The following is a 10,539-nucleotide window of genomic DNA, read 5'->3' on the forward strand; positions in this document are numbered from 1 at the left end:
TAATTATTGAAATAATAACTTGGGTGGCGTGATGTAATCAATGCCGTTGGTTGCATAATATACGAACGCTGATTTTAAAAAACAGCAACAGTGTGGTTCTTATAGGGCAGGGGTCACCAACCGGAGGTATCAGCGTACAAGTATAACCAAAAATACTTTTTTTAAGGAGTTAAAGAGCACGAAGGTCAAAAATACTTTCCGGGAAGCATATTTTCGCTTTACATACGATTCCACCGACCGACCAATCAGATTATAGTTCTAGGTGGGGGCTGCTTAAAGTTATTCCAATGCGATGTCCAGCCACACTGTCACAGTGGTTGCTAACGTCTGTTTTCGAACTTCGAAATTGTCTGTAAGCATAGGGTTGCTTATTTTAAGTTTGCAAATGTCATGTAAACACTAGTGTGCGTTTCACCGTTATTGTGTTTCACGAGCAGTGTTCTTTTTATGCAAGTTCTAGTTGCCAAAATCGGTCGATGTGCCAACTCAATTTATAGTAATAGGCAAAATATTATATATAAATTTAAATTTAGCTTAGTGCTGCAAAATGTTTTTTTTTTTAAGAAATATGGAACACTTCACGATTTTGCGTGTCATCCTTGCGCAGGGGCCATGCTAATCTTCTCTGTCTCGTTCCAATTTTAGTATATGTACTGCCGAAGCAAGTACTGCAAAATGTTGTTAGTCAAGAAATTCTTGCCATGCTGATAAGCACCGCAAGTGACAGTTGTCTATAATAAAAGAAAGACAGTTTTATAGACTCTCACAAAAAGGATGAAAAACCAACTCATTGCTTTTTTAGAGGGAAGACTGTTCATGAATTACGATAGAATTACGATTTTTTGGTGATTTTCACAAGCGTTTGTTTCATGGTGCCTGGTTTCTTTTTCTCTGTTATTGGAGCCTATTTTTCGCTGATATGTTTGCTGGTCACTATTGTTGCCTGTATTGCGATGTGTCAAACATTTCCTTGTTTATTGAAACTGTTAATGGCAAGATATCCTTTGCGAAGCGAAGTGACAACACCACTCTTGCTTGGCGATGAATATTCTTATGAAACCGCTCGCCTCGCTATAAGTGCGCACAACAAGTGGCCTCGTTTATTAGGCACTGTTAAAAAAGTCAAAAGTGTTGTAAAAGGAGCTTGGCCTGGCAGTAGCGTTGTTCGAATAATTTTGTTGCTGCGGTATTCTAACATAAATATGAACAACATGTAACGCTGGATACTGGGTACGAATTGCGTTCTTTTCTAGCATATCAGTCAACCTACCTAAAATTTTATCAGTGCGGCCCGCCACAGCTCTCATTAGTGCCAAAGTGGCCCTCATGCAAAAAAAGGTTGGTCACCCCTGTTATAGGGAGTCACTTGCCTCCGTAAGGATAAATTTTTAACTTAAAGGGGGGAATAATCGTGTTGAAAGGAATTGGGAAGAAACGTAACTTAAATCAAATGTAAATTTATCTAAATAATATATTGAAATGGTTAACTTATTTATGAATGAACACATAGTTTTAGATCAACGTTGAGTTTTTACAGCACTTTAGGATGCAATAGACCACTTTGTGATTACAATCAAGTCATAGCCAGGCTGAAAGTGGTAGCCTACTGAAACATCTGCGGATCTGTTTTTAGTATTTTTTGTGATATCTTGAGGGAAGAAATTGACGATACTTGTGCCTTTCAAAGGAAGAGTACGTCATTAATGTCGAGAACCACTGTAACTACAAGTTGGTCGATAACGTTCAGGAGCACGCATCTCATTGATGCACGGTTCAATAAATAACCTGTTTTGAAATGTTTTCTGCTGTTTTTTGTTTTTAAATCTATTTTGCAATTTTTTTCTTGCATAAACAATTATTGGGGCATAATAATTTTTGTTCAACGAAAATGGGCCACGAAAGAAAAAAGGTTGGGAACCACTGCTCTAGCGCCATGTGACAAATAAAAACTCAAAAAATCAACCGCTAGATAGAGATAGTAAGTTTTGCGGTTCAAGAAATTTTAAGATTGCGCAAGATTTGTTAAATGACCATGCTCAAGCGACATCAATAAAAGTTTGTACACAACCTTTATTTTCATAACTTTGTCGATAAAGGGGGCCCGAAAATAAATTGGTACCGGGCCCGAGAAATTCTTTCAACGGCCCTGACTCAGTCAGTAAGTACAAAGAAGTAAATGGTTCACTTACTTGGTTGGCTACTATTATTATTAGGGCAACCAAAAGTCAATCAAGTCAAAATTTTTCTGCCTTAACCAAAGTTTATAAAACGTCTATAAACTAAATTTTAGACTGACACGAAGAGACGTTTCAAACTTATTAGGTAAAAAAGTCAAATTTCATGGTTAGGTTAAAATTTTCTTTTAACCGTATCTGTTACTGGCTTAGACCTTATGGTCTCGCCCTCTGATAATTCAGCAATTTCACATAGAAGCAGTGACGCTAGAAACCTGAGATTTCTTGGCTTTTACTTTTTTTTCTTGCCCCAACTTTTAATCCCGATTATGTTGGTATCGGATAATTGTGAAGTTCACAATAAACCTTTTGTCACAACCAGTTATAAAATGCAACAAATTTCCTGATATTCAATAGCTTGATTGACAGTTTACTATTAGCGTGCGGTTTCATTTTGTGTCTGTCAGTCATAACACAACGGCGCTAAAATTCCATTTTTTACCCAGGCAGCAAAATCCGTCATTTTACATTGATTCAACGTCGATTTTGCTGTCTGGGTAGGGAGATGGTCTTTGACGCGATATGAGTCATTCTTTGCTGGCAGACATCAATTAGGAAGGTAATTTATTATTTGCGCAAATTGCTTTGTAGTGCAAAAAGTGCATGGAATACTGTCTGCACAAAAACGGAAAAACAAAATTGATGAAATTCTGTGTTCTATGGAAGAAGACTTTCAAAATAAAATGTCAACTGAGAAATTTGACCAAGAAATGGCGAAAATAGGTCCAAAACCGAGTCTTTATCACATTTTCTACCTAAAATACACAATCACGAATATATTTTGCAAAATAAATTGATTGAAGTGATAGATAAGGCTTTTGACCAACGGCATACTTTTTCCCGTTGTTATTTGATACAAGCCGACGGAGTAATTAGCAATAAGAGAGACGTAGACCTGATGGTCTCGGCCAGTAACTCTTGAGGCCAAAAGGAAGCAGTGACAGATACGGTTAACGTAGTTTTTCTTCTCTCTATTGATATTTTATTAAAGCTACACAGACCATTATGAGTACATACAGACCATACTACACAGACCATATAGTATTGAGTTTTAGCTTCCTGATGTTCTCAAATTTGTCTTTAGCTAGCCTATAATTATGTCCAAGGTTAAACTATATATTCAAGCAAGAATCTGAAGGAATGACATCAAGTGCATTGTGAAAATGGGACGAGATGATATTTCACCACATTTATATAGCCTGCTGAGGAACTCCCAAGCAACTTCTGTATTAGTAGAGAGAGCTGGCGAGAGACAGGAACTTCAAAAGCGATATTGTGAAACATTACTTAATGTTGAACTGTAATACTACAGAAACCTCTCAGTAATTTCGAGATATTTAAAGACACTCCATATTTATCTTTTGCAGTTTTTCGAGTGACTTTCATTATGTGTTCATTAGCTGTGGTGTGGTTGAGTCTTCCACATTTTTCTTTTATTTCATTAGAAAAAGAAGATATCCTTACCTAACGATTTGATTTCTAATATGCTTTGTATTTCGCATGTGGGTTGCAAACGCAAAAAGTTATGGGTCAAAATTAGGTAAAAATTTGTAAATTATAAAGTCAAAATTTCAAGTTTTTAAGTCAAAAATTTGGTTGCCCTAATTATTATTATTACTACTACGTTGTATGTCGACAGTCTAATTGTCACTGCGACCTTTCTTACTTCATTTTTATGTACATGTCTAAAAATACAACAGGCCCCGAAAGTAGGCTACTTGTGTCGTGGGAGAAAGGCTAGTAGGCCAATATTAAGACTAATAAGGCTAGACCTATTTTAAACATGTTCACCGTTAAGAATTTTGTCGTGGAGTAGATTTGTACATGGACTTGCCCTGAACTAATTGCAAAAATGATCATGCATTTTACTACACTAACGAGCAAAAAGGCTGTTGAGGTTTCGAAATGGATTTTACTCAGTAGAGGATCCAGGGGGTTATTGGGGAAATTGCTCCCCTTTAAACATACAAAAATAAATTTAATCATTGAAGATGAGCTATATTGCTGTTGTGATAGGAGTTGGGTGGAAATTTCAAAAACATAATAGAGTACAAAAGGTCATAGGATATTTTGTTGTACCCTAATCAGGGCGAAAATGCAAATTAGAATTAACTTCTCCCCTCTAATTGCAGTGTATGATTTATGAACACTGTGAGTATTTTGTTGCGTACAGTTTTTAAAAAGTGTTTCAATTCAAAATTTACACAATAATCATCACATCCAAAATGCGTCATTGAACTACAAATATGACAGTTTGAACTTGAGTGTTATAAAAGTGACGTCACAATTTGTAATTGTGATGCATGAATGACTTCGTAGTAAAGAATTCTTCACAAATTATTCGCGATTTCATTGAACTACTGTATTTACGAAGAAATATGAATAACTTCTATAAACTTGTGGAAATTGCTCTATTTGTAGCGTTCGAACCAAAATTTTTGTTTCAATCATTCTGAAAAATATAATTTCAATTTATCTACAAAAATTAGAGTTGAAATAGAACCAAAATTAATGCGAGTCAAAACAAAATTGTACAATATAAACATAGACGTTACTTTTACATACTTTTATGCAGTTGCTCTGATAAATCTGTAAACTCAACATTAATGTAAGTAAAACAAATGAAATTGTTTAATATTTTAATTATTTATTATGGTGATTAGAATAATCATGTTTGAGTTATTAACTAGTTGTTTGGTGTTTGTTAATTTGATGATAACCACTGGTGGGTATAGATGCTGGAGTGAACAAATCATTGCGAACAACTTGGAATGTTCAGGAACTTACGAATGCGTTGATATGAGTGATGAATACTGGTGCGATCCTTCCCATGGAAGTCAGTTCAACAATTCATGTCATTATGGCAATTTACATTTCACAGAAGAACAGAGATGTGATGGTTTCGCAAACTGCTACAATTGCTTCGATGAAGACAATTGCGCTGACCCACCCAGGCGCAACTATCTTCGCTGCGATGACGGATCCGAGTGCGTACCATTAACTTTGTTATGTGATGGGCAAGTTTATTGTCGCGACACATCAGATGAGAAACAAATCGGATTTGGTTTCAAGTGCAATGGTTTTCCTACCACAGGAAGGTACCGAATTCAAAGCTCTACAGCTGTTCCGTATCGATGCATTGTTCCACAACAATCTATGCTGCCAACGTCAAGACAATTTGATAAAAGACTTTCAGTCTGTTTTAACAATGAAGACGATTGTTATACGTTCAATGAAGATGGGAATCCAATCTTAAACATTTCCAAATGCTGGCCTTGTCTTGATGGAACAATTATACAACGTCAGCAAATGTGCGATACTGTGTTTGATTGCGCTGACTTATCGGACGAATGTTTATGCGAGAGACAATTTACCAGCGAGATTTGCGATCCTTTGTTTCGTGATAACAATTGCTCCCGAAACGAAGTTCCATGTGCGTTAGGAAATAAATGCATCGATGTTCATCAAATATGTGATGGCTCTAACGACTGTTCTAATGGAACTGATGAAAAGCGCTGCAAAAATACCCCTGATTGTCCAACTGCAACGATTGAATGTGACAGGTAAGAAAGTGATTTTAAACATTTGTTGTTAAAAGTTTTCAAGTACATTAACTACCATAATCATACTAAACTACCATAATTAAACTACCTAACTAAATTATCAAATGCGCATTGACATGTAGGTTACTTTTAAAGATTGTTTTGCATTGATCACGTAAAAACGCATTGTCATATCGATGGATTTCAAGCCACCTAGAACGAGTAGACGCGTTAATTGATGAATACTGGAAATAATCCAGTGGCGGTTCTGCAGGAGAGGCAATGGAGACAAAACCTCTCATAAGTTTAGGCCAAAAACAAGTTTTCTATCACATTACGTTGTTATGACTGATCTCTCACCTGTTGTCACTGAAAAGTGCCAGCTGATCATTTAAAGATCGATTTGTTACGTCACAGAATGTATTAATGCGTCATGCACATTTGAAGTACACTATTGCAGTGCTTTTTAACCCGTGGGATGATACGCACTTGTGCGGGTAAAAACATTGCAATGCGGATAACAAACCTGTTGCGGATGACCCAGACGACAAAATCCGTCATTTTTACATTGATTTACCATCTGCAAACGTTGAATCAATCTAAAAATGACGGATTTTGTTGTCTGGGAAGGTGGATGAAAATTGCCCATGATTTTGCTTTTCGTCATGTGCGGTTATTCAAATAAGCCTTATTGTAATTGACAATAGTCTTGTGTCTTTCCATTATGCCAACTCAGTCTTGTCACGTGTTGACTTCGTTATAAGGTTGCTGGTTCCGCGGTTTTCTGCAAAATTGGGCTAGCTTTGATTCAAAATCAAGAGAAAAATTCAGCAGTAGTCGCAGGTTGCAAGTTTTATAGTTTATAATGTAGATGTGTGTTACTTGTTCAAGTTTTGGCTTACAGTAAAGAAAGAACATGTGGCTGTTTTGCAACGCGTTTACGAGGCGAATGGTGTTTTTAACCGTGGAAACTGAACTGAATTTTGGGTCAGAACTCTAGATAAGTTGATTGGTGGTACAAAACTTGAAGATTGCGAGTGAAAGGTTGCTCATGACTTAGGCTATTTTATTCTGAAGATAGCTAAAGAAAGAGTCAGATGAAAACCTGCAGCTTCGAGCTACCATGAGCAACATTCTACTCGCGAACTCTTGATAGATTTAAAAAAATCCAGCCCATCCAAGCACTCAAAGTTTTGTGCAAAATCACACTACCTATATTTGGCTGAAAGGTAGGCACCTTAACGCAGGACTTCCCAAACGTTTTTGCTAGCGACCCCTTTTAATCTCCAACAATTTTTCGCGACCCCTTACGATTAAAATGATGAACAGTGCGAAATATCCATTTGTGATATTTATTAAAAAGCTTAGATCAGACGAAAACCAAAAACAATTTACTGGCACTCGGTTCAGTTTGTTTTTATTGTTTATATTTACTTCTGACCCTCACAACGAATGGGTTAGCCCAGGGCCCGATTAACCATGAGGCACACGAAGCACAGGCCTCAGCCCCCTGGTTTTGGGGGCCCCCAATTTTTTTTACATTAGTACCGTAGGCGTCAATACTTTTATAGGTTTCAAGCAGTGCCGTGTCAAGGGGGCCCGAGCCCACCATCTCAGGGGGCCCACAAATAATAGATTTTTGCGTTTTAGTAAGGTGTTTTTTGAGTTGCTAAAGTTCACTGCGTGTACTTGTCCATTAAGAAGATGATTTAGGCTCTTATTATACTAAAACATCTCAAATTTGGGCCTAACTACACTGAAATATCTCTAAAAACACCATTACTATCTAAAAACAAGTTAAAATGCGATAACGTTAGTAACATGATCTGCAGAAATGTATTTAACATATAACAGGTTGGATGCAATTGAATATATGAATTCAAAAAGGGCCCAATTGCCACAAAGTGTTTTTGGTACAACTGTTTTAATTATTTTGGTCATTTACTTTTGTGGTGAAACTTTGATAATGATTATATGCTTAAACATACTGGTAAGAAGCATCATACCTAAAAAGTTCACTCAGTGAGGATTCTGTGGAGAAACTATAGAGAAGTTGAAGTGCAACTGCTGTAGTTGGGCCCATTTCAAAATCAATGGAAAAATTGCTAGGGTATTTTTTATGTGTTTACTGATATGTTTGAAAAATTTGGCAGTTTTTTTAAGTATCATTTAGAAGACATTGAAAGAAATCGGAAAGCACAAATAGTGAAATAAAAAAAACAAAACTGGAGGACCCTTTTTGAATTCACATATTCAATTTCTTTTCATTGAAAGAAATCGGAAAGCACAAAAAGTAAAATAAAAAAAATGGGGTTGGGTCCTTTGTGTTAGAAAGTTGTAGGTAGGCCTAAATTGGCTAAATTAATATTTATGAAGTTATAGCTATGCTTGAACTATTTGTTAGCCCATATTTCATCATTTGCAGAGACTATATGGCATTGCATTGAAAGCGATTGCCAACAGGGGCCCCTAAACTTAGCTGTGCCTCGGGCCCCCGTGAGCCTTAATCAGGGCCTGGGTTAGCCTACTGGAAACAAAACAAGAAAGCAAACAAGGTTTTGTTCAGTGTGATGGGTGTGACTGCCTTCTGCTACAAAGCAAGTCCAGCCGTGGCTCACTGTTAGTTAAAGCTGGTCTCAAGACGGTTTCAATGTTGCTTTGGTTGGAACGGTAGACGAAGTGAGAACATTTCAGATAAATCATTTTGAAATTTTGGTTTCCAGATGTTCAATTTTTTGATGAACGCATCAATTTTAGACTTCAATGCAAAATATTGATGTTTTCTCCTAGGAGGGACAAACTAAATTAGTTTAGTTTTTCAAGCAAATTTGACATTTGACATAATTTCAAAAACTAGATGTTATTGAGAAAATGGTGGACCAAGACTGAATTTTATTCTGTTGGAAAAATCACGATTTCGATTTTCAACGTTAATTGGCTAGTCATTTTAAAGCTTTGACTTTTGAAAGCCACCTTATTTCATGATGCAACAAAACAGTTTTTAACTCCGATTCCATTTCACCTCATAAATTGTCGAAAATACGGGCAGCCTATTGAGTGCGCGACTCTTAATAAAGTTAATAACTGTCACAGCATCTCGCACAGAAGTGTTAATATGCAGTACTTTGTACAAATTGGTATACTTTCTGCGACCCCTGAAGTTCGTAACGCGACCCCTTCTGGGGTCGCGACCTCTAGTTTGGGAAGCCCTGCTTTAACGTACATCACTTGTAGAAAAAACGCATACGCAAATCAGCTGATTTCAATCATGTGATTCAACACGTGATATTCTGATCGTCTTTATCGAAAGATTTTGGTACAAAGAAATTTAACTGAATGCATCGCAACAGCCTGCGTGGCCTAATGGGTTAGGGCAAAGGAGTAGTAATTTCGATTGCGTGGGTTCGATTCCCACTCTCTGCTAATACAATTTTTCTTCTGCAACTGAACTGAGTGCAAGAAGGATCTTAATCACTGCAATCAATGGAGTTTATAAGGAAAATTGTGACTAAAACACAAAGCAATTTCACATTAAAAAGCAGGCACTCTTCTACAAGTGATATACGTTAAAGTGTGACCTTTTGCTTAATAGAAAAACTTAAGAGTTGATTTTTTTTTCTTCAGCCATGTAGAATAAGAAGCTGTTTCTTCTCAATACAAAATCCAAGTTTAAACATCGTTTAGGTGATCCTCAGTTATGTTATTGTCGTTTTCTTATGTATTGCATTATTTTGTACATCATTCATTTTTTGTCGATTTACCATTTTTGTTTGGATAATCACATGGTTCATCTGGGGGAGGGCTGGTGTGACGTTTGGCTTCGATCACTGCAAGCCCGCGCGAGAAACTAAATTAATCTCGCGCTTGCCTTCAGATGATCTTACAATTTTTGTAAGTTACATGTTTCATTTTTTGACTACGTGGAGCACAATTCACCAGTTTTTAGTTTGGTTGAGGTAAAGAATGGTCGTTTGTTTGCTTGTCACTAGAATTTGAGGAAAGGAAGAAAAAAAACAAAAGGTGCACAATTGTTTCTATTTATTTTTATAGCGTCAAAACTTAGAACAAAGAAAACAGAGGAGAACAAGCTCGTTAGCGCACAAAAGTGCCTACCTAGCTGAAAGTGGGTTAAAAGCAAAACAAAACGAGAAAAAATGAATCCTTTTAATTAGACACTTGATGACCTAAAGCGAAAGGCTTTGGAGCAAGAAGTTGTGACGAAGTAGTCTGAAATTTATAGAAATGCTCAGCAGCAATTGATACATTAATATATTGGGATGATTAAATACAAAATGCTGCTTCTCTTTATCTGCTCAGTGAAATTTTGCACATTTTCTAGGTCTGTTGCTTTTAATTTGTATAATAATGTTTGTTGTTGTTGTCAAAAGCAAAGTTTCTTCCAAGGGCGGTAGCTAGCGAGTGAAGTAATCCAAACTTGAATTCCCATCAATCCTGTTTTAGTCGACATTCATTTACGTTGGTTCTATGTAACTCATGACCAGCGTCATTGCAACAACTACCTCCAGCGTGTTCTAGTACAGACGTTGGAATTGATTACCTTCGCAATGCGCGTCACAATCGATTAGCGTTCTGTAGCACATTCCTCAGTTGCATGCCTTGCGTTTCTTTGTTAGTATAAGGTACCCTGCCCAAATAAGGCCCGTGCCTAAATAAGGCCCACCCTTTCATATCAGGAAAACCAAAGCAAGCACGGAACATCTGTTGTAATCTAATTGGCTGCGATAATCATGTGAATGAACAGA

The 10,539-nt window shown here is 36.8% G+C and overlaps 1 non-coding gene across 1 annotated transcript; it reads right to left on the reverse strand.

Moving 5' to 3' along the window:
• Positions 1–562: 562 nt before the first annotated feature.
• Positions 563–669, reverse strand: LOC145784824 (U6 spliceosomal RNA). Its single transcript, XR_014291053.1, has one exon. It is a non-coding gene; the product is annotated as a U6 spliceosomal RNA (small nuclear RNA).
• Between the last annotated feature and the right edge of the window lie 9,870 nt (positions 670–10,539).

This window comes from Aplidium turbinatum, chromosome 1, assembly GCF_918807975.1.
Source record: "Aplidium turbinatum chromosome 1, kaAplTurb1.1, whole genome shotgun sequence".
Taxonomy (NCBI): Eukaryota; Metazoa; Chordata; class Ascidiacea; order Aplousobranchia; family Polyclinidae; genus Aplidium; species Aplidium turbinatum.